Genomic DNA, 25,281 nt, shown 5'->3' on the forward strand with positions numbered 1-25,281 from the left:
TTTTTTTGCAAAACAAGCCGTATTTTGCACTTTTCAATTGCTTATATTTTGGCAAGCCTTTTATAGAAAAACCTGAGATTTTGCATGCACATTACCTAAAAACAAAATAATCATCTTTCAAACAAGATATTCAGAATTTCTTTAGGCATTTGGGGAGGTGAAACCAATCCTGAATCGGCAACTCTTATTCCTGTATGTACACTGGCAAAAAATGAAATCCCAACACCAAGAAAAAAATTAGTTTAGAGGAATGAAATTCAGGCAAAGCATTTGTCTAGGTAACATATTTATTTGATTGAATTTTTAAGGTCACAGACTAAAGTATATGTAAGAAGATCCATTTTAAATGTGAAATGGATCTTTACATTAATAACCACTGTAATTGCCACGATTTTGAAGGCAAGCATGCAAACGTGCATGCATTGTGTTGTACAGGTGCTGTATGTCATTTTGTGGGATGAAGTTCCATGCCTGTTGTACTTGGTCAGTCAAATCAGCAATAGTTAACGCTGGTGACACTGAATTTATTGTCCAATAATGTCCCATGAGTAAGATCTGGTGAACTCGCAGGCAAGGCAACATGTCAACACTCTCTAGAGCACGTTGGGTGACAGCAATGGTATGAGGACAAGTGTTATCCTGTTGGAAAATACCCCCTTGAATATTGCTCATGAATGGCAGTACAACCAGTTCAATCACCAGTCTGACATACAAATTTGCTGTCAAGGTACTTGGGATAATGAGAGTGCTCCTGCTGTCATAGGAAATTGCTCCCCAGACCATAACTCCTGTGTGTCTATGCCACAGACACACAGGAGTTATGGTCTGGGGAGACAGCTTGGTTTCAAGTGCTCACCTGGCCTCCTTCTAACCAACATAAGGCCATCACTGGCACCAAGACAGAAACAACTCTCATCTGAGAACACAACAGATCTCCACTCCGCCCTCTGCTTGACACCACTGAAGTTGCATGTTAAGTTCAATTGTAACATGTGTCAGGTGTGTGGATGTCAGCAAGTGTTGATGGACAGTCCACAGCTTTGTCACATGTGTCAGGTGGGTGCGGTAATAGTATCCCTAAGAATGTGGGGGAGATTGTCCCACCTAGAGAGGGAGAAATTGTGAGCTGCTTGGTGGTGTATCGAGTCAGTGCTGACCGGGGAGCTAACCAGAGTGGGTAGCTGTGTGGCTGGTCAGGAACCAGTATTGTAATTATCAAATAATTGTCGAGTGCCGGAGTGTTGCTCGATTATGGAGTGCCAGAGAGTCACTCGCTGATTTGGAAACATTAAAGTGTAATTGTGTTGTTATTGTTAGAAAGGAAGTGTGTACTGTGTTCTTTTAGACTGTGTAAACAGGAACATTTTACACCCCCATCACAACATTTTACATACAACATTGCAGATGGTAGTGATTTAGAGTTAGTGGAATAAATGCCACAGAGTGTCTGGCTCAAAGCTGTCCCTCAAGAAATCAATTTGTTACAGTTTGCTGGGTCACTCTGGTGCTAACAGAAATTCTAATTTTTGCTGCAGATGCAGTACAATGCACCACAGCCATGTGCCAAATATGGTGGTCTTTCCTCTCAGTAGTGGCCTGTGTGCGGCTGGACCCAGGTCTTCGAGACAGCACCTTTCAGTGACCGCAGCTGCCAACAATCACGCACAGTGAATACATCCCTGCCAAGTCTTTCTGCAATAATGTGGAAAGAAAATCCGCCTTCTCATAACCCTATTTACATGGCCTTGTTCAAACCCAGTAAGCTGCTGATACTGCCTTCTTCATCTCCTTAAAGGCATTTTTGACTCAAACCTTAACTCACAATGTTCAATCCGGACGATAAATAACGCTCAACAAGTTTACATCCTGTATTTACAGCAAATGTGATTTGCATGTTCATTGTGGCGCTACTCGCATCACTCTTATTCATCTAGTGCAAAATTTGAATAGATGTCATCTTTTAGATAAGAAAACACACCTACCAAGTTTCATTTATCTAGCACAACTCTTTCTTGATGTTGGGTCCACAGTGCCTATTCACAAAAACATCGTATGGGCTATTCTATTTTATGGACATACCCTACTCTCTACTAGTATATAATTACGGTTAATGGTTTTAATTTTTATAAATTTCAATCTAATTTTTTTGTATCTGTCCTATAAAATGACTCCGAATTTTCAGGATCTTTTTTTATGATTCAACTATCGTCTTATCTGCTGAGATATACGGTATATATAGTCAGTCAGTGATTTTTTACTTGGTATGGAGTCACTGCCATGATTCTCAATGTTGTGTCAAATTTCAGTCATTTTCATACTTCCACCACCTCTACTATCTTCATGCATTTCATCATTTTAACCTTTTCTTTCAATGTTGCAATTTCACTGTTGATGTGTGTATTTTAATTTTCTTATGAGCATTTCTGAATTAAAATTTTAATAATTAACAGATATTTAAAACATAATAAAATTTAAAAATATATAATTCATTGTATCTTCTAATAGATTATAATAATTAAAACTAAATTAATTTAGAATAGCATAAAAACTGCCATTTTCAATGAACAGACCAAATATAAATAATGAATTTGAAAGATATGAGAAAGATAATCTTAAACTAAACAGCTCCAAAGTTGGTTTTGTTTTTGATTTTTGAGCAATAATGATTGAATCTCAGTTGTAGTTGAACACAAATAAGCTAATGAGTTATCGTTACATAGTGTGTATTTATTGTCTATGAGTGTACTACATTCATAGTAGTGATGGGACAATACCAAAATTTCTTCCGAACCTGATTTTGGCAAAAACTTTTGATTCCAATACTATCCCCAATTCCTTTGACTACTTTCTAAAGTTAATTTTAGTTCAGAAAAATTAATGATTTATATTATGAGCATGGTATATTCATCAATTAATAAACATCAAGCTTAAAAATGGAAAATCTAGAATCAATGTTTCAAAAGAAACCCAAAAATTCTCTATTTATATATAGATATGCATACATTCATTGTGTACTACAAAATAAATTTGTAATCTTATTTATGTAAAGTTAATAGTGTAATGCTACCCTCAAAAAGAAATTACAGCTAATCCTCTTTCACTTAACAAACTGTCCCATCATGTCATCTAGAGTCACCAACCTTGAAAACTGCTTCATTAGCCATCATGATGACTAAGAAGAGGAAAGGTATAAATAAGAAGATGCACTTCTTTTTTCATGTTTCTTGCCATCAGCATGCCTCTTAAATGGTTTTATTTCATTGTATTTAACACTAAATGAGGTTTGGCAAATGATGCAACAACGTAAACAAATATCATCATCATGAGTTAATCACAAGTTTTGAATTCATTCACTTGAGTCAGGTTTTTCTAACGGTATAATTGTGCGAACCTTTTTTGAAGAAAAGAAGAATCCAACAAATGCTTAGACTGATTCATCTTGAAAAATCAATTTTTAAAACTCAAATGGCAGTAAACTTAGCACAAAATTATTTTTACTTGGAATCATATGAAAATTTAATGCACTACAGTATCATCTGTAAATCATAAAAACTGTCATAGTTATAATGAGAAAGTTATTATATCACTAAAAAACACTTCTATATAGGCTGAAATTAATTTAGTTTGAACAACACCTTAAATGCTTTTTTCTGGAAACACTTTACTTTTAATTTATTTAAACAAACATTTTTGATTCCTTTTCATAGGTTTGTGTCAGGTTTAACAAGATTCAAACTGTTTAAGAAGAAGACAGTTCAAATATTCTTTTATATATGGGCAATCTTCTTTGAAGATCACCCATATATAAACCAAACTAAATCTAAATTTTTCTATAAACTTCCCACTTAGTTTATAGGGATTCTGATAATGTTCTTAAAATGGGTACCACATACATTTTTGAAATTTACAATTAATAATGCTGTGATGGGAACTTTATAAACCCAGGCAAAGCTGAGTATAACAAGCTAGTATAATGTAAACATGGAAAAAAATAGAAAACAAATATTTTCCAAAGTTTATGCCTTAACCAAACACAAAATCAACAGAGAAAGTTTCTTCTTTTTCATACTAAAAAATTTTCTATCAAAGTGCAATCAATAAGAGAAAAATCTCTCATGATGATGTTCACCTTAGCAATGTGGTTCTATATCAATTTGAAAAAGATAGCACAAATTTTTCACTGGCACATGTAAGAACCAAAAGATCAGATGAAATCAAAATCAAATCTAAATCTGATGCAAGATTTAATGTTCATAAGATTACTTATTAAACTTTACTAGATTTTAACACTAATACACACTTACCACACAACTTCCAGTACATTAAGTATTCAACCACAAACATTTTAAACTTCATTCAGAGGCCCTCTTTTTAACACATTTCATTTTATTGTTTGATACTAAGCTTTTCTTGATTGATACACAAATTATTGTTAATCCTATTAACTATAATTTGTGTACTGGCATGTCATTAGGCCTAAATCATACATTTTACGTCTTTAAAATAATTTGCAAACTCAGTAATATCAATTATAATATTTAACTAAATTATTTCCTCAAATCAATCTTATAAGCAAAATAAATAATGGTAGATTTAATTACATTTTTAATGTTTTGTGTCAAGACTTTTTGATTCAATAATTGTTTAAATTTCCATAAAGCGTTTACAAATGTTAATCATAGGCACTCCAGTTAATTGGTTAATGTGAGTCGCACTTTTTATATAAATTTGCATCTTTGACAGATTATAATTAATGTAAATTACTAACAGAGATAGGGTGCAAATAGCTTTCCTTTCATATCTTAAAAGGTTCTACCTTAGATGGGATATTCCAAAAGTAAAATTTGGCAGTAATGCAAAAATAACTGAAATTTTCTGGCTTTCACAACTTTTACTGTACAAATGATATAGCCTGATAATCTGGCTGTATGGTTTAATTAACTATTAACATACTAACAAGGGAACTATCAGAGTGTCTTCTAATAAATTTTAATAAAATTTAGTTAATAACTACGTTAAAAGTATACAAACTCTATTTTAAATTTGTAGCATTCACTAAAAGTGTTGATCAGAGTTATTAGCAATCAAATGTTGCACTACTTTATAGTAGTTTAACACAGTTATGCAAATTTTTAGAAGTGAAAGGGTCGCGGAGGAAGACGGCGATATTACATTTAGAATAAATTCTGGAATTTTCAAAAATGGGAGAAGAATTAATAAAATTTAGTTAATAATTATGTTAAAAGTATACAAAATTTTATTAATTCTTCAACCATTTTTGAAAATTCCAGAATTTATTCTAAATGTAATATCGCTGTCTTCCTCCGTGACCCTTTCACTTCTAAAAATTTGCATAACTGTGTTAAACTACTATAAAGTAGTGCAACATTTGATTGCTAATAACTCTGATCAACACTTTTAGTGAATGCTACAAATTTAAAATAGAGTTTGTATACTTTTAATGTAGTTATTAACTAAATTTTATTAAAACTTATTAGAAGACACTCCGACAGTTCCCTTGTAAGTAATTTGGACTGGAGTTAAGCTGCCCTCATGTTAATATTACTGATATTATAATTTGATAAGAATCTGGCTGTATCATTTGATTATTAATATATATTGGGTTTGGTTTTTGTGATTTATTGTACTTAAAAATAAAATATAAACGAACATAAAAACTGAAAATTACTTACATTGCTTTCACCTTTTGGAATTTGTTGATCATTAAATTCTAAAAGTTCTTGAAGTTCTACTTTAGATAGATTCTTTTGTAAAAGATCACGATAATAAAAAATGGTATCACTTTGTTTCTAGAAATAAAAATTAAATTTGAATTTAATTTATATTTCATATTATGAATAACAAATGGTAATTTGACATTGAATGGTAAATATGCACATTTATTATAAATAAGATTGAGTTTCAACCTTATTTATCACTCATTTTGTAAAATTAAATAATAGAAATACATTAATTATTGATATCATTGATAAATTGATGATTATTAAAAGTTGTTAATATTAAAAGCCAAGTATTTTATTGTCAGTGCATTTATTTATAAAATTTACAATTCAATTCTAGAATCAGAAAGAATAGATGCATATTGTTACAGTATTAACTGTACTTTTTTAAAATCCAATAATAAGCTGAACAAAAATATAAAATCACTGTTTAATAAAAATATACTAAAAACTAATATACTATTAAATCTAATTGTAAGCATTTTGACATTCATCTCTTTAAAGAGCAGCCTCGATAATTTCACAGCATTCATTCTGTTTTTTTGCTGTATTATTTTGTGCCTGGAGTTTTATCTGGTGTTATGATTTCTTTACTCTTCTACAATACATTGCATTCACCTTTACAAGTATTAGACTCAAATATAAAATTAGACCAATCCGGATGGAAAGGGCAGAGCCACATTTCTAATATGGTTAATTTCTTTTTAATAATCTAGAAATCACTACGAAATGGCCCTTTATATGAGAAATCTAATCCATACAAATTTTATATTTGGCCAGATTCTCAAACTGAAATGAATATAAGAAATTACTGCTGTTAGTTTCCTGTAAACTTCCACAATAATTATGGATATATCTAGCTAACACATGTTATTTCTTTTGAGATGGCCTAAGGTCACCCTTACTTTATTTTTTAAATGGACTCTATGAATGTATTATCATATACAATATTGATCAAGAAAAAGAAAGCTTATAACAAACACATCTAAAGAAAATTGTTTTTCAAAAATTTTAATCTATATATATAAAAATGAGTGTATGTCTGTCTGTATGTCCTACATACATTACCACACCATTTATCCGACTGCCATGAAACTTTGGAAAGTTGTTTAATATACTCCCATGAAGGTTTCTGGCATAGTGCATTTATCCTACAATAGACGGCGTGAGTGTATACGAGCATTTCATCGTGAATTCGATCAATTTCAAATTGTGAAGACCATTTCCCCCTCCAAAAAATATCTCTATATATGCATTTGTGAACTGTTATTTACGATATTTGTAATAATTTTTGTTTAATCACTTTATTTCAACTATTTTTTGCTAATTATGTATTTTGCTCGAACTTTGTTAAAACCTTAACTGTATCCCGAACAACCGAAGTTGTAGGAAGAAATTTGCCTATTTTACCAATCTAGGGATCCCCCTTTTCCAAATTTTAATATCAACTCACAATAATTTAAAAAGACAAATTACAATAAAATGTAAATTGAATTTTATTACAATGAGTTGGCTTGAATTTCGTTTCTTCTGAGATCGCAGCAATGCGCGATGAGTAAGCTAGTTAATAATAAACCTGAAGTTAAGGACAGCAAATATATTTTAAATACAGCTGGTATAGAAAAATAAACTGTGAATAATCATATACACTGGTGTGCAAAACTTAAGCAACAATGTAATTTTTAAGCAGACAGCCATAAAATTGTAGGAAAGTGCGTGTTGCGATCAGTACAATAAACACCCAACTCAGTAGAAAGGTAATTCATATTCAGGAAGAAGACATCACAGGTGTGATGAGGGTATGTAGAATGTGTGCAGTAAGTGCACACAGGGCAAGATTACAATAAGAAGGAGGCTTTGATTCCATACTGTATGCATTCTATTCATTTTTGTGTTAGTATGGTTTCTTCATCCTTTAAGTACAAAATACTGTCTCTGTATTCTGAATTTCATGTCTCCCAGGTGATTTCTTGCGGCGTTACAACAATTGTTGCTTAAGTTTTGCACACCAGTGTATATGTTGTAAAAAAAAAAAAAACAGCTACACATTATGATCATTAAGAAAAGCCATAACATGTTCCAAACGTTAGCTGATGCAATCACAATACAACAGACAGGTTAAAATTGGTTTGAATGTTTTAATTAGGGTGCCTGATGTTGATAGGGGACATGCAGCTCTCAGAAATGTTTTAGCTGTTGTTATGAGCATTAATCCATCAAGTCTCTATCAATTAGGAAACAAGGAATATCTTCTTGATTGACTTTACGCTCATAATGAATTTACAATTTCTGAGAGTAACTTTATTAACATTCAGGACATACCTTCAACTTCAATAACACTTCGCTCAGCATCCATGTTAACATCTGGAAGTAAGCAAGGGTTTATAATGTCTCACTGTAAAAGATATTGTATTGATAAAAAATGCAAATGTCACTCAAAGAACATAAAATGCAACTCAAAAGATCATGTTAATAGTTCTTGTAAAAATAAATAACTCTGCAACATTTTTGATTCTCCTAAAAAGACTGATTTATTAATAAAAGTTCCTGACAAAATAATTATTTTTAGTAAATTAGTTGTTTGAGAATGTTGACATCTCAAGCACTGCAACAGATTTTCACAAATGATTAAATGATGTTGCAAAGTAACCAAGTTACATTTCTGTATGTTATGAATAATTCTGTTACCTACTTATAAAAGATAATTAAAGATAAATAAATCATAATGAAAAAGAAAGTTTTATTTTCTTATCATCATGTCATCACCTCATTATTAATTAACATCCAGAACTTGTGGTGGCTTTTAACCATAATATATCTGTCGCACAGTGGTTTTTAACTTTAGCAGCTGATTTTTATGTCATCATGTAGAGTACAAGAGTACATCAAGCCCCTACTAGTACATGTAGTTTGACCTTTAGCACTTTTAAGCAAAAAAAAAAAAACAAGCAAATGTGTATTTATCTCCATACATTTTATTTCTTTGAAAATTTTTTTAAGTATGAAAATTAAATTTCTAGGTAAACTTGTAGAACTAATGTTGTTCAGCATTAAAAATTGTAAATAAAAATGTTTTGAGGCTGGAACCCAAATTTTAAAGTTACAAACCATTGTACGTCATATCACCCTCTATCATGGTTGCATCAGCTAACATTCAGAACATGTTATGGCTTTTCTTATCACTGCAACACATAATGGTCAAATATCATGAAAGCCACAATGCAAATTTCACTTTGTGGTCTTTTTGAGTTAGTCAAAACACATTGTGGCTGTTTTTACAAGTGCCACAACATAAATTTTACACTGTGGATGATTTAAAGTGACCACAATGCATTGTGGCAATTTTTTTTGCTCAATGAGCATTTTTGGTCTTTGAGCCTAACATATAAATATAATAATGTCTGTGACACTCCTTGGATCTAATAAAGTACTGCACAGATCTTTACACTTTACACATTTCCACAAACATATGATTTAGGATTCTGGCCTTTATTAATTCATTAAGAAGAAAACATTTTACAAAAAACAATAACATTCACTTCTCTTGCTCTTTGATGGAGGCAGCACTATTAACTTCAATTACTGTCTTTTTATAATAATATATTCTTAGAAACTTTATGTTTTACAATGTAATGGCAATACAGGCAGTGATTTTTATAATTTATAGCCATAACGAAAAAATTTAATGTGTTAAAGTTAAATATATAAAACTCAATTCTTGAAATTATTTAGCATTATTGTACATTAAACTGTTTTTTTTATTCCTGTAATGTTTTGTTTGATGTTTTTTCCCCCCAGATATGTGAAACTTATCTGCACAGGCACAACTAGTATATTGTATTTTTATTTTATCACAAACCAGAAATCATTAAAATAAGATAAAATAAAAAAGTATTTTTAAAAAAATGTAACTATTAAAAATAAATTTTTATGATGCTTACATAGGTAAAATTTTACTTGCAAAGATGGTCTTAAAACACTATCATTCCTGGTGTTATGTCCATGCTTCTGAGCAAACTCTTTCAGCTAGGAAATATGTTAGGCTTCAAGTATTTCTTCAGAGTATATTGAAAATTTAACAAGAAAATAAATAAAAATTCCAACACAAAATAATTACTTGTTTATTGATTTTAATTTTTTCTTCAACTCTTTTTGATCATTAACTCCTAAAGTAAAAAAGCCTGGTAATCTGAAATAGAAAAACAATCCTATACTTTCATTCACTATACAATAATGTAATATAAAGTATACAGAATTTAACATTTAATATAAATGCAAATTTTAAATTATTAATTATTATAAATAGATAATGATACTCATAATTGTAATTACATTGTTTTATCATCCATTTTTAAAACTCTAAGTCACAATATAAATTTCTGAAACTGGCATGTTTTATTTTTTGTAAAGTAAGTAATATTTTACTTCTTTAATTTTCAACTTTGACATGCTTTAGCTTGTTTTTTTTAACACCCTCTAAAGTTTATTTTTAAAATTCAACTATCAGTTAACCAGAAAAGTGTGCACTTTCTCAAGATAAAATACAGTAAATCCTATCCAAAATGGAACCTGAATAAAAAAGAAAGTGGAAAAATTCTTCAGAACAGATCAAACTTTTAAGTTAAATTCTGCTATAAGCCATAAACCTGTCCAACATGGAAATGAAATGATTTTTGAGTATGAAGAACATAGCATAACCTGGATAAGGCAGAAAATTAAAAGTCCATTCAAAGACAAATAAGTAAAATTGCCTCCAGATATAATGATCATAGAGCATGATAAATTGTAATCTGAGAAAAATTTCAAGCCTTGTCACAGAAATGAAGGGGACATACAGACAAAATATCTTTGTTAATATTAGTCTTTGTTGGAATTAACCAGGGGTAGAATCAAATACTTTCAAGAATCATTAGAGTTTCCTCAAACCAAATGAACAAAGCAATAAATGTAATTTGTAAAAACAGTGAGAATAAAACAACACAGTGTTACAGTTTGCTTTATATGGAATAGTTAGTAACTAACTAGTACTAAGTATTCAAAAACAAGTTGATTATAACATGTTGCTAATTACAGAGAATGAAGTAAATGATTAATTAAAGCATTAAAATTTCTCAAGAAGTATGATAACAGATTAACTTGTTCTATGTATAATTGTAGAGTGATTAGAATTTACAACAGCAAAACACTACTTTTTGGTAGTCAAATTGTCTTACTCATTGTCATGTTAGCTCATAAAGATTACATTTAAATACCTGGCACAAGTTCTTGGAAAGAATTTTTTGGGCTACAATTTGAAAAAATTGTAGACCTATAAACTCCCACAGTTGTCTATCCATCTGTCCATCCTTAATCTCGAGAACAGAGTTAGGTAGAGTTAGGTTAGATCAGTCAGAGACTTTACCAATTGTGAGGGCATGGACTTGACAAAAAATTTTGTTAAAAAATTTTTCAAGAAAAAACAAAAGAATAATGTTAAAATTTGTTAAATTTCCCCCCAAAAAAGTTAGAGAATATGATTATATCTTTCCCTTGGAATCACTTCCTTATGAAGGTGGCATCAAATGAGTTCATCAGGAACCTAACAACAAAAAATAATCCATTGGACATCAAACTTAACATTACCAAAGATGAGTATGAGAACTAAAGGGGAAGGAGCCACAAAAGGAGAAAATTGATGATGACAGAGAAGTTTGTCATCTTCTACAGTTTGTTACTCACCTTTACGCTCCAAGGAATTCAGATACACTGCCTATTCTACTGATCACCACCTTTGACCAGTCCTCTGACTACCTAAAATTATTGGTCAACCTACCCCCAGAGGGATCTACATCAATCTACCTGATGTCCAAGCTACTTGACATCTTATGAATCAGAGGTCCTCTGAATTAAATACCTATTCTGAGTCCGTCTATCTATTCATTATCTTCTATGTACCTATTTGACGATGTCATCCACTCTCCTTGAAAAGCAAGGAATCGACCTCCTCGGAAACTCTGACTCCAAATATTTATCAGCATGTGGCCAAATGTGAACTCTTGCATGATAGGGACCTGCTATGATAGTCCTAAAGTCTCGATATTGTAAATTTTTGTTACCCTCCCATATATACATACATATATCTATGTATAATCCTATACAAATAAACGAGTATTTGTTTAGTTAAATCTGAAGTTGAGTGCACTTCTTTCAGTCATGCAATTTTTTGGACCTCCTCCATCCCAAATCCAATTGCCTATGTAATGACCGCTCACATAAACAAAACTTAGCAGTCATAGAGGTTTCTGTGTCTACCCTAAAGATGCAGTGGTGTCAGTCCTGATATAGGCATCAACAAAGTGGTGCCAACTCTTCGGTCAAGTGGTGCGAAATCATAAGGGGCGCTTTGCACATTGTCACACAATCAAACATATTTTCAGGTCCTGACAGATATATTGTATATATATATATTCCTAAAAGTTTCTGACTATACTATTTTTCATTAAAATTTTATTTAATTTCATAATATGAAAAAAAAAACTGATAAAATTTATACAAAGATAATCCTGTTCAACATGTTTTTATATTTAAGATATGTAAACAGAAAACAATTTTACAACACTTACTTTTCAGCCTCATCATAAAACTCCAAGGTTTCTCTATTTTTCACAAAACAGTTAACATGATACCATAATTTAGTTGGTCCATATGCTGTGATACTATCCCAATCAGTTTTTGAAATTCTCACATCATCCTATTCAATAACAGATATTTCTGCATTTTAATGTAATACAATCAAAGGGCTATTTAAATTAAAATCAATTACATAATGAATTATCTGCACAATTAAATATTCATTATTATTATTATTTTTATTAATTTCAAAGAGAATTTTACTTTGTCGATTTTCTGTTCACAGCCTCGACATGTGCTTCTGTTAGATTTTGCATATTCAGTTGAAAAATCATCTTGTTTTGCAGACTTCTTTGTTCTTTTATTTTTAGTTTTACTCTCAACAATACTGTCTGTTCCAACTAATATAAAAAAATATATAATTTCTTAATGTAACAAGAAAAAAATGTAAGTAATTTAGTTATAGATACATATTTTATTCTTATATATTGAAAACCAAATAAATGATCACTTCTACCAAATTCTAAAAATAATTACTGTAATTTCCTGCAAATGACCCACAGATATCTGTTTCAAAGTCAAAACTAAAATTGGGTGCAAGTTATGAGCTGTCGTCGGTTATCTATTAATTTTAAATTGCAATTACAACCTCAATTAAACATCTTTCCCTTAGCCTAACTTACCAGAAAAATCACAAAATAGCCTTTACATGCCACACACATTCATCTTCATTGTAATTTTCCAGAAACCATCAGAGACAAATATATGCATGCCTACATTTAGTTGCCTTCCATGTAAATTCATGTACAGTGGTATATCATACTTCGAATGCTCCAAAGTTTAAACTGTGCACACAGTGAAAAATGCATCTGAAGCATAAAATAAACTTCTGAATGAAGAATACAATCTCAAATTAGCAATAATGAGTTAAATTTCACAACAGTTATAATTAAATCATACAGCTATGTTAAGTAGGGATAGCTGTTAAAAATAAACAAAAACTTTATTTTCACACCTTTACTTATTAATCATGTCATCTGAGAAGTGTGTGGAAGCAATGAAATCCAACAGGAGGAAGGCTGTAATATCAATGATTCAGATGAAAAAGAAGCATGAATGTGGCAGATTTGATGACCATGTTTAAGATATCTAAGTCGATGGTGTGTGACCAGTAAATGCAATTTTCATTTTATTATACAGTATTTATGTATTCAATTTATTGTTTCATGTTTTAATTTATTATCAGGGTATTTAATTGTTTATTTTTATCTTAAATTATGTATATTTTTGATTTTAAGTTTATCAAAATGGGTATTGTTTAGGGTCTGGAAATGGATTAATTCACTTCCAATTATTTCTAATGGAAAAAATTCCAGGAGGTCATTCAAACAATTCAGAGTTTGAATAACCTCCTGGAATGAATTAAATTTGAAGTACAAGGCACCACTGCATTAATTAATGTCATTAGATACTTGTACTTAAACTTACCATCTTTAAAGTGATAAATTTCTGCTAATTTTTTTTCTATACAATGATCCCCAGAAATTTAGAAGACTGTCAATTTAGCATATGTTAAACCTCTATAGCAATAAGATCTGTTATTACTAAACAATCTGCTGGATTATTTATCAAGATATACACAGCAGAAATTGAAAGTGTTACACTCACACAGTATTGTCAAAGACATATGAAATTGAGACAAAAGAATCTCTTTTTGAAGAATATTGAATGATCAAAAATTATATGAAGAACAGTGGTATGGAAATTATGGAGACATTTGTTACACAAAATTGCTATAGTGTTTAGTTTATAAGTTGTGAACTGTATTATGGAACATGAGTTTTTAAAATATGGTCCACAGGTTGTTGGTGACTAGCTATGCCCATACTGACGATTGAGAATTCCGTACACCCAAATGTCTGACTTTGAAAGAGGTCAGATAATTGGCATGTCAGAAATGGGAGCATTATATTGTGAAATCACCTGAAGGACTGGCTGTAGTGTAATGTCAGTACAAAAAGTACAAATGCAAAAAATCTACTGGTATTCCAATTCAGACTATCAAACAGTAACACTGAATATGTCTTACAATCAAGCCTGTTTTATCAGGAGACAGAGTTCAGTTGTTAAAAGAAATTTTATTTGCGGTCACATGGTAGATGCAGGAAGGGAGTACTTGCAGACCTGGCACAGTCAACACAGAAGGACAACACCACATGAAGACTGCCATATTGTGCGGATGGCAGTTGCTGACAGGTGGGCAACAGCAGCAAAGATCCAAGCAGTAGTTACTTCCAGAGTCACCTCACGGACAATTGTAAACTGATTGCTTGATGCTGGGCTGAGATTTTGGACCCCCATGCAATGTGTTTCCTTAACTAGATTTCATCACCAACAACGGCTAACATGGTGTACTGTTAGATGTAACTGGACACATGAATGCCATGCAGTTGTGTTTAGTGATGAATCCTGATTCTGTCTAAGCTAATGTGATAATCAGCAACATGTCCGACAAAGTGTTGGAGAAAGAGCTCATCCTCCTGTGATTTCAGAGTGCCACTCAGGTCCAACCCCTGGTATCATGGTTTGGGAGGGGCTATAAGTTACAATGGCAGAACCGAGTTGGTGATTGTTGAAGGCACAATGAATGCCCACCAATATGTGGACACAGTGATCCATCCAGTAGTCATACCTTTCATGAACACCATCCAAAATGGTATCTTCCAACAAAATAATGCTTGTCCTAATGCTGCTGCCATCACAAGACAGGCCTTGCAAAGTATCGGAATCATGAACTGGCCCGCCTGTTCTCCAGATTTATCCCCTATAGAGCATGTCTGGGATGCCATGGATAAATGGATTATGTCTCATAGCCATCTAGTGCACACTGTACAACAACTGACTGCACAAGTTGTGCAGGCATGGAGAAATATACCCCAACAAAACATTCAAACACTTATTGATTCAATGGCTGCAAGGATTCAAGAGTGTATCCATGCTCAAGGTGTGCATATTTCTTACTGAAACATGTACCAAACAACACATAACAATAAAACTTTGCATAATTCAACTGCATTTTGTGTTAATTTCTTCTGAGTATGCCTCTGTAAATGTTTATCAAGTTTCGTGAATTTCCACCAATTTCATCTGGGTGTAACACTTTCAATTTCCGCCAGTGTATTAAGGCTAATTAATAATCAGATACATAATCTCTGCTTTAGTACCTCCCTCCAAGGCTAATTAATAATCAGATACAAAACAATTTTGCTAGAGGTAGGTGGTTAAACAACCATTAATAATTATAAATAAATTTATTTTAAATTTGAATTTAGAATATTCTGAAAGAAGAAAATTTGCAAATCTTCAACTTCTGCTTACTGTGCACAAACATTGACAGTTACCTCTGTCTTATCTTCATTTTCAGTGTTATTAATTAGGATAAAACCATAGTGATTACTCATGGCACTGACTGCAGGCAACTTTAGCCCTCATAGTTCTCTGGCATGGAGAGCCAGGTGAAACAATGTGTATGTGATGTAAATTCTATTACAGTAATACCTCAACTTACGCTACCCCACAGTTACATGATTTTCAAATCTCGTCGATTCGTCTTTTGTTTGAGCACCATGCAACTCTTGATTACTCACTCCCCCCACACTATTGTTCAGCTTACATGTTCAGACATGTTGCGCGGAATAGAAGCATAGCTACAGTTTATTTTGTGTTATTTACTTCTGTGTTTGTTATATCTACAGAGACTTGAGAGACTCTATGTGGTGATTTCTTGTAACCATGAACAAATCAAAAGACGAGATAAGATTAACGAGAACATTTATTAGCTTACATACATCCAACTTGGATTTTACACAAATTGTGAAATTATACCCCGACTTACACGGTTATCGCTCAGTCCCACCTATCGCGTAAGTTCAGGTTATTACGGTATTGTATTGCATATTTTCTGAATACCCTGTATGTTAAAAACATTTATGACAATTTGATAAAAAGAATTAGTATGATGACAAGTCAATAATTAAATAAATAGTTTAATAATTTTTTTAAATTAAAACACGTTCTATGTTTCTCCTCCCCAGTAATCTATTATTATTCTCAAGTTTAAATATTACTTTTTCAGTGGCACTGGCTTAGATATTGTAAAAATTCAGTTGTTAAAAGATTGTAACCAAGTTCGTAAAGTTTTTTATAGACAATTCATTTTCCTTTTTATTTTCATAAATACTTCTATAACAATTTGAACAATATCTCAAATTAATTTTCAATTAAATCCTTTGACAAATACCATTTCAGAGTCATATCATTAATGTTATTAAAGTTCAAACTTATGGAACAGTTGTAAAAACAAATGAGAACCATCTCTTATAAGTTAGCATATGAATAATTGAATTATTTAAGGTAATGATAATTTAAAGACTTGTTTTTTTAATTTTAATTAAAAATTGCATTCTAAGAAGTCATTTTAATATATCAGTAAATCATGAGTAAATGCAAAGCAATTACTCATATTATAGACCCAAATGAGTTACATTATTAAGCACATTCTAGAGTGGTTTAATATTGTAAAATGATTACACAAATACACAGTATGGATCCTGTATCCAGAACATTCCAGAAACCGACAAAGTATGATATTTAAAATGTACACAGAGTAATTTGTATTTGTTGGTGATGTCTCTAATATATGGCCTCTATAATCATGAGACTGGAGGGTCGGCACCCCTTCGATGCAATGTCAGTATGACACCACTATGACCTGTTTGACACAGAAGCTGCAATGACAAATTGGTTTTTGTTACTATTTAGGTCACACAAGCGGCCGCATGTGTTAGCAATTGGGTTCCAGACGGAGGACTATGAGACAGCACAATGGAAGTAATACACTCAGATACTACATTTAGCAAACAAACAACGGTTTAATTATTAATGGTGGTTAAACCACCATTAATAATTATAAATAAATTTATTTTAAATTTGAATTTAGAATATTCTGAAAGAAGAAAATTTGCAAATCTTCAACTTCTGCTTACTGTGCACAAACATTGACAGTTACCTCTGTCTTATCTTCATTTTCAGTGTTATTAATTAGGATAAAACCATAGTGATTACTCATGGCACTGACTGCAGGCAACTTTAGCCCTCATAGTTCTCTGGCATGGAGAGCCAGGTGAAACAATGTGTATGTGATGTAAATTCTATTACAGTAATACCTCAACTTACGCTACCCCACAGTTACATGATTTTCAAATCTCGTCGATTCGTCTTTTGTTTGAGCACCATGCAACTCTTGATTACTCACTCCCCCCACACTATTGTTCAGCTTACATGTTCAGACATGTTGCGCGGAATAGAAGCATAGCTACAGTTTATTTTGTGTTATTTACTTCTGTGTTTGTTATATCTACAGAGACTTGAGAGACTCTATGTGGTGATTTCTTGTAACCATGAACAAATCAAAAGACGAGATAAGATTAACGAGAACATTTATTAGCTTACATACATCCAACTTGGATTTTACACAAATTGTGAAATTATACCCCGACTTACACGGTTATCGCTCAGTCCCACCTATCGCGTAAGTTCAGGTTATTACGGTATTGTATTGCATATTTTCTGAATACCCTGTATGTTAAAAACATTTATGACAATTTGATAAAAAGAATTAGTATGATGACAAGTCAATAATTAAATAAATAGTTTAATAATTTTTTTAAATTAAAACACGTTCTATGTTTCTCCTCCCCAGTAATCTATTATTATTCTCAAGTTTAAATATTACTTTTTCAGTGGCACTGGCTTAGATATTGTAAAAATTCAGTTGTTAAAAGATTGTAACCAAGTTCGTAAAGTTTTTTATAGACAATTCATTTTCCTTTTTATTTTCATAAATACTTCTATAACAATTTGAACAATATCTCAAATTAATTTTCAATTAAATCCTTTGACAAATACCATTTCAGAGTCATATCATTAATGTTATTAAAGTTCAAACTTATGGAACAGTTGTAAAAACAAATGAGAACCATCTCTTATAAGTTAGCATATGAATAATTGAATTATTTAAGGTAATGATAATTTAAAGACTTGTTTTTTTAATTTTAATTAAAAATTGCATTCTAAGAAGTCATTTTAATATATCAGTAAATCATGAGTAAATGCAAAGCAATTACTCATATTATAGACCCAAATGAGTTACATTATTAAGCACATTCTAGAGTGGTTTAATATTGTAAAATGATTACACAAATACACAGTATGGATCCTGTATCCAGAACATTCCAGAAACCGACAAAGTATGATATTTAAAATGTACACAGAGTAATTTGTATTTGTTGGTGATGTCTCTAATATATGGCCTCTATAATCATGAGACTGGAGGGTCGGCACCCCTTCGATGCAATGTCAGTATGACACCACTATGACCTGTTTGACACAGAAGCTGCAATGACAAATTGGTTTTTGTTACTATTTAGGTCACACAAGCGGCCGCATGTGTTAGCAATTGGGTTCCAGACGGAGGACTATGAGACAGCACAATGGAAGTAATACACTCAGATACTACATTTAGCAAACAAACAACGGTTTAATTATTAATGGTGGTTAAACCACCATTAATAATTATAAATAAATTTATTTTAAATTTGAATTTAGAATATTCTGAAAGAAGAAAATTTGCAAATCTTCAACTTCTGCTTACTGTGCACAAACATTGACAGTTACCTCTGTCTTATCTTCATTTTCAGTGTTATTAATTAGGATAAAACCATAGTGATTACTCATGGCACTGACTGCAGGCAACTTTAGCCCTCATAGTTCTCTGGCATGGAGAGCCAGGTGAAACAATGTGTATGTGATGTAAATTCTATTACAGTAATACCTCAACTTACGCTACCCCACAGTTACATGATTTTCAAATCTCGTCGATTCGTCTTTTGTTTGAGCACCATGCAACTCTTGATTACTCACTCCCCCCACACTATTGTTCAGCTTACATGTTCAGACATGTTGCGCGGAATAGAAGCATAGCTACAGTTTATTTTGTGTTATTTACTTCTGTGTTTGTTATATCTACAGAGACTTGAGAGACTCTATGTGGTGATTTCTTGTAACCATGAACAAATCAAAAGACGAGATAAGATTAACGAGAACATTTATTAGCTTACATACATCCAACTTGGATTTTACACAAATTGTGAAATTATACCCCGACTTACACGGTTATCGCTCAGTCCCACCTATCGCGTAAGTTCAGGTTATTACGGTATTGTATTGCATATTTTCTGAATACCCTGTATGTTAAAAACATTTATGACAATTTGATAAAAAGAATTAGTATGATGACAAGTCAATAATTAAATAAATAGTTTAATAATTTTTTTAAATTAAAACACGTTCTATGTTTCTCCTCCCCAGTAATCTATTATTATTCTCAAGTTTAAATATTACTTTTTCAGTGGCACTGGCTTAGATATTGTAAAAATTCAGTTGTTAAAAGATTGTAACCAAGTTCGTAAAGTTTTTTATAGACAATTCATTTTCCTTTTTATTTTCATAAATACTTCTATAACAATTTGAACAATATCTCAAATTAATTTTCAATTAAATCCTTTGACAAATACCATTTCAGAGTCATATCATTAATGTTATTAAAGTTCAAACTTATGGAACAGTTGTAAAAACAAATGAGAACCATCTCTTATAAGTTAGCATATGAATAATTGAATTATTTAAGGTAATGATAATTTAAAGACTTGTTTTTTTAATTTTAATTAAAAATTGCATTCTAAGAAGTCATTTTAATATATCAGTAAATCATGAGTAAATGCAAAGCAATTACTCATATTATAGACCCAAATGAGTTACATTATTAAGCACATTCTAGAGTGGTTTAATATTGTAAAATGATTACACAAATACACAGTATGGATCCTGTATCCAGAACATTCCAGAAACCGACAAAGTATGATATTTAAAATGTACACAGAGTAATTTGTATTTGTTGGTGATGTCTCTAATATATGGCCTCTATAATCATGAGACTGGAGGGTCGGCACCCCTTCGATGCAATGTCAGTATGACACCACTATGACCTGTTTGACACAGAAGCTGCAATGACAAATTGGTTTTTGTTACTATTTAGGTCACACAAGCGGCCGCATGTGTTAGCAATTGGGTTCCAGACGGAGGACTATGAGACAGCACAATGGAAGTAATACACTCAGATACTACATTTAGCAAACAAACAACGGTTTAATTATTAATGGTGGTTAAACCACCATTAATAATTATAAATAAATTTATTTTAAATTTGAATTTAGAATATTCTGAAAGAAGAAAATTTGCAAATCTTCAACTTCTGCTTACTGTGCACAAACATTGACAGTTACCTCTGTCTTATCTTCATTTTCAGTGTTATTAATTAGGATAAAACCATAGTGATTACTCATGGCACTGACTGCAGGCAACTTTAGCCCTCATAGTTCTCTGGCATGGAGAGCCAGGTGAAACAATGTGTATGTGATGTAAATTCTATTACAGTAATACCTCAACTTACGCTACCCCACAGTTACATGATTTTCAAATCTCGTCGATTCGTCTTTTGTTTGAGCACCATGCAACTCTTGATTACTCACTCCCCCCACACTATTGTTCAGCTTACATGTTCAGACATGTTGCGCGGAATAGAAGCATAGCTACAGTTTATTTTGTGTTATTTACTTCTGTGTTTGTTATATCTACAGAGACTTGAGAGACTCTATGTGGTGATTTCTTGTAACCATGAACAAATCAAAAGACGAGATAAGATTAACGAGAACATTTATTAGCTTACATACATCCAACTTGGATTTTACACAAATTGTGAAATTATACCCCGACTTACACGGTTATCGCTCAGTCCCACCTATCGCGTAAGTTCAGGTTATTACGGTATTGTATTGCATATTTTCTGAATACCCTGTATGTTAAAAACATTTATGACAATTTGATAAAAAGAATTAGTATGATGACAAGTCAATAATTAAATAAATAGTTTAATAATTTTTTTAAATTAAAACACGTTCTATGTTTCTCCTCCCCAGTAATCTATTATTATTCTCAAGTTTAAATATTACTTTTTCAGTGGCACTGGCTTAGATATTGTAAAAATTCAGTTGTTAAAAGATTGTAACCAAGTTCGTAAAGTTTTTTATAGACAATTCATTTTCCTTTTTATTTTCATAAATACTTCTATAACAATTTGAACAATATCTCAAATTAATTTTCAATTAAATCCTTTGACAAATACCATTTCAGAGTCATATCATTAATGTTATTAAAGTTCAAACTTATGGAACAGTTGTAAAAACAAATGAGAACCATCTCTTATAAGTTAGCATATGAATAATTGAATTATTTAAGGTAATGATAATTTAAAGACTTGTTTTTTTAATTTTAATTAAAAATTGCATTCTAAGAAGTCATTTTAATATATCAGTAAATCATGAGTAAATGCAAAGCAATTACTCATATTATAGACCCAAATGAGTTACATTATTAAGCACATTCTAGAGTGGTTTAATATTGTAAAATGATTACACAAATACACAGTATGGATCCTGTATCCAGAACATTCCAGAAACCGACAAAGTATGATATTTAAAATGTACACAGAGTAATTTGTATTTGTTGGTGATGTCTCTAATATATGGCCTCTATAATCATGAGACTGGAGGGTCGGCACCCCTTCGATGCAATGTCAGTATGACACCACTATGACCTGTTTGACACAGAAGCTGCAATGACAAATTGGTTTTTGTTACTATTTAGGTCACACAAGCGGCCGCATGTGTTAGCAATTGGGTTCCAGACGGAGGACTATGAGACAGCACAATGGAAGTAATACACTCAGATACTACATTTAGCAAACAAACAACGGTTTAATTATTAATGGTGGTTAAACCACCATTAATAATTATAAATAAATTTATTTTAAATTTGAATTTAGAATATTCTGAAAGAAGAAAATTTGCAAATCTTCAACTTCTGCTTACTGTGCACAAACATTGACAGTTACCTCTGTCTTATCTTCATTTTCAGTGTTATTAATTAGGATAAAACCATAGTGATTACTCATGGCACTGACTGCAGGCAACNATTTTTCGAATGTGAGCCTCTGCCTAACCCACAAACGCGGACCTTGTTAACCCAGGTGACGTCCGAGCTGGTATCACACTTTCATCTGGTTACTACCATGATAAATATCTCCACAGAATGTGGGTGTGGTCACTCTTAGCTTCATTTCTGCCCATAGACCTTACTGGCATGGGTGTCCCTACCAGGAGCTTGTGCTCCAGCCTGCAATGCCCTATGGATCAGTAAACTTACTGGGCTCTCCCACCACATGAGAGTTACTTATTATTATTATTATTATTTTATTTATTTTTTTTTTTGATTTACCATCACTTTAACCGAGAAAAGCATTCTTTAAAATTTTAACATATACAGTATGTGTGTTAAAATTTTTCTGTTTTTAACATAACTGTTTTGTGCTTTTTGTAGTAAAAATGTTTTAAAATTAAATTTATAAACAAATAAATTAATAATCATAAATTTTCAAAATTAAATTTTACCCATTTTATCTTCTATCCGTTTTTGATCTTCCCATCTTAATGAGTGAAAATGAGCTATGTCACCTGTTGTTTTAATTCGATGTCGGATAAAAAAACAGTCAAAATGAAACCAGTTTGGTATTCTCCCATCAAATTTAGGTGACTATAAATAAAACAAATTCATAATTATATCTGAAGGAATATTACAGTAGAGCATCGATTATCCGACTCAATTGGGGACTCAGGTTGGTCGGATAACTGAAAAAATCGAATAACCGAAAAGAAGGAAAAAATCCATTATTAGTATAGTATATTAGGATATTAGTATTAGAGATGCCACGAATATTCGGCTACTATTCGGTATTCGGCTACTTTTTTTAATATTCGGTATTCGGCCGAATAGTATGCAACATTCGGCCGAATGCCGAATACCAAATCATGAAAAAAAAACTGCACATATTACTTAAAAACGTATTTATTTTAATCATAAATTATTACATTTAATACTTAAAATCTATCAATGGTAAGTTGTAATGAATGAAAACAATTTTTTCAGCATTTGTTGATAGCAAACGATTGCGCTTTTCCTCATAAACTATACCTGCTTCTGAAAANCTGAAAGAAGAAAATTTGCAAATCTTCAACTTCTGCTTACTGTGCACAAACATTGACAGTTACCTCTGTCTTATCTTCATTTTCAGTGTTATTAATTAGGATAAAACCATAGTGATTACTCATGGCACTGACTGCAGGCAACTTTAGCCCTCATAGTTCTCTGGCATGGAGAGCCAGGTGAAACAATGTGTATGTGATGTAAATTCTATTACAGTAATACCTCAACTTACGCTACCCCACGGTTAAAACAGGTTACATGATATATACATCATAATATGTCAAAATAACTGACCTATATACCATAGGTGATCGAGAGAGAGAGAGAGCTTACAACTGATTGCAAGTTGATAAATACCTGGGGTTGATGGTGTCCAAAAGGTGATGCTTCCTGACTAGGGTATGTTGTCTTGTCCAGGATCATTTAGGAAAGTTCTGAATCACAGATAATTTGTCTTTGAAGGTGTAATTGTAGGTAAAGAAGTATCGTGGGCAAAGTAGATGAAATATCCTTTTGAGTAGGATCAGGCATTGACATGACTAAACAGTTGGAGGCTTTAACTATTGAGGTACTGGCAACGACTTCTTGTCTCTTGGAGAAATTGGTGATGACTTTTACTCATGGAGGAACTGGCAACAACTGATTCAATTGGCCACCAGTTATCATCTTAAATGACAGAATCAGGACAGCAAGTCAGAAGGTCTCAGGAAAGCAAGCATATTTTTTGACACTGAGAACTTAAAGGAATATATAATCCCAGGTGTGAAAGTTGGCAGATATTCAACAAAGTTATTATTAAGAAGTTATGTTGTTTCTTAAAGTCCAAATTCTCACAATCAGTTAACAGTAAAAGTTTGTATTCTTGTAATTTTTGCACACATTCTTAATGCTTTTATTAGCTCTGTTCATATACAACCATAATAATTATATCAAACAACCTGAAGAAAAAACTCTGGAAGATAAGATGCCAACAAGCTGCATATCTGAATATTAAAGATAAAGCAGCTTTATTAAAATATCTAGACAAAGTTGCAAATTGAAGTTTTTGTTATAGATATTGTTCATCTACAATTTATGATTTAACAAAACAAAAAATGAAATTCTGTAACTGATCTAACCAAGTTAAGGTAACAAATCATTAACTTGAATAGATATTATACTGGTAGACAAAGAAAAATATCAGACCAATACAGAATATCTTAATGGAATGGAATCAATTTTTAACTCTTAGTTAGATTAAAAAGTAAAATTGTCAAATACTATTATTATTGTTGTGTTTAGTGGGTTATACTCGGTTCATTCCGGTGGCTGTGTACTATGCCGGACCAGAGTCAAGGCATAGCAACCAAAACAAAACTAAAATTAAATAAGTGTGTCAGTGTCTGTATTCAGGAATTTCCTAACAATATGGCATGTATTCAATATAGTGGCCTTCTGTAGTGTTATGTATGTATTTCTATTCAATTGTAATGTTCCCAGACTTTTGTGTTGTGTATGGGGTATCACACCTGTACAGGAGAGAACAGGTAAAATAAGCACCCTATCCATCCTCCACAGATGCCTTATTTCCTGGGCAAGTTCTATGTACTTGCTAATTTTTTCAGTGCTTGTGTTTTGTACATTGTGAGTGTTTGGAATGGCTATGTCTATAATGTATGTGATTTTATTGTGTTTGTCAATGAGTGTGATGTCTGGTCTGTTGTGGTAAATTGTT

At 31.8% G+C, this 25,281-nt stretch overlaps 1 protein-coding gene across 1 annotated transcript in view; it reads right to left on the minus strand.

Annotated features, from left to right (window-relative positions):
• Positions 1–5,809, minus strand: part of LOC111616588 (poly [ADP-ribose] polymerase 1-like) — a 74,271-nt gene extending 68,462 nt beyond the window's left edge. Inside the window, exon 1 of the mRNA XM_023357984.1 lies at positions 5,694–5,809. The gene's annotated coding sequence lies outside the window, so the exon portion shown is untranslated. The remainder of the gene's footprint in view (positions 1–5,693) is intronic.
• Between the last annotated feature and the right edge of the window lie 19,472 nt (positions 5,810–25,281).

Source organism: Centruroides sculpturatus, unplaced genomic scaffold (assembly GCF_000671375.1).
Source record: "Centruroides sculpturatus isolate CEXI.00-Female unplaced genomic scaffold, Cexi_2.0 scaffold1409, whole genome shotgun sequence".
Taxonomy (NCBI): domain Eukaryota; kingdom Metazoa; phylum Arthropoda; class Arachnida; order Scorpiones; family Buthidae; genus Centruroides; species Centruroides sculpturatus.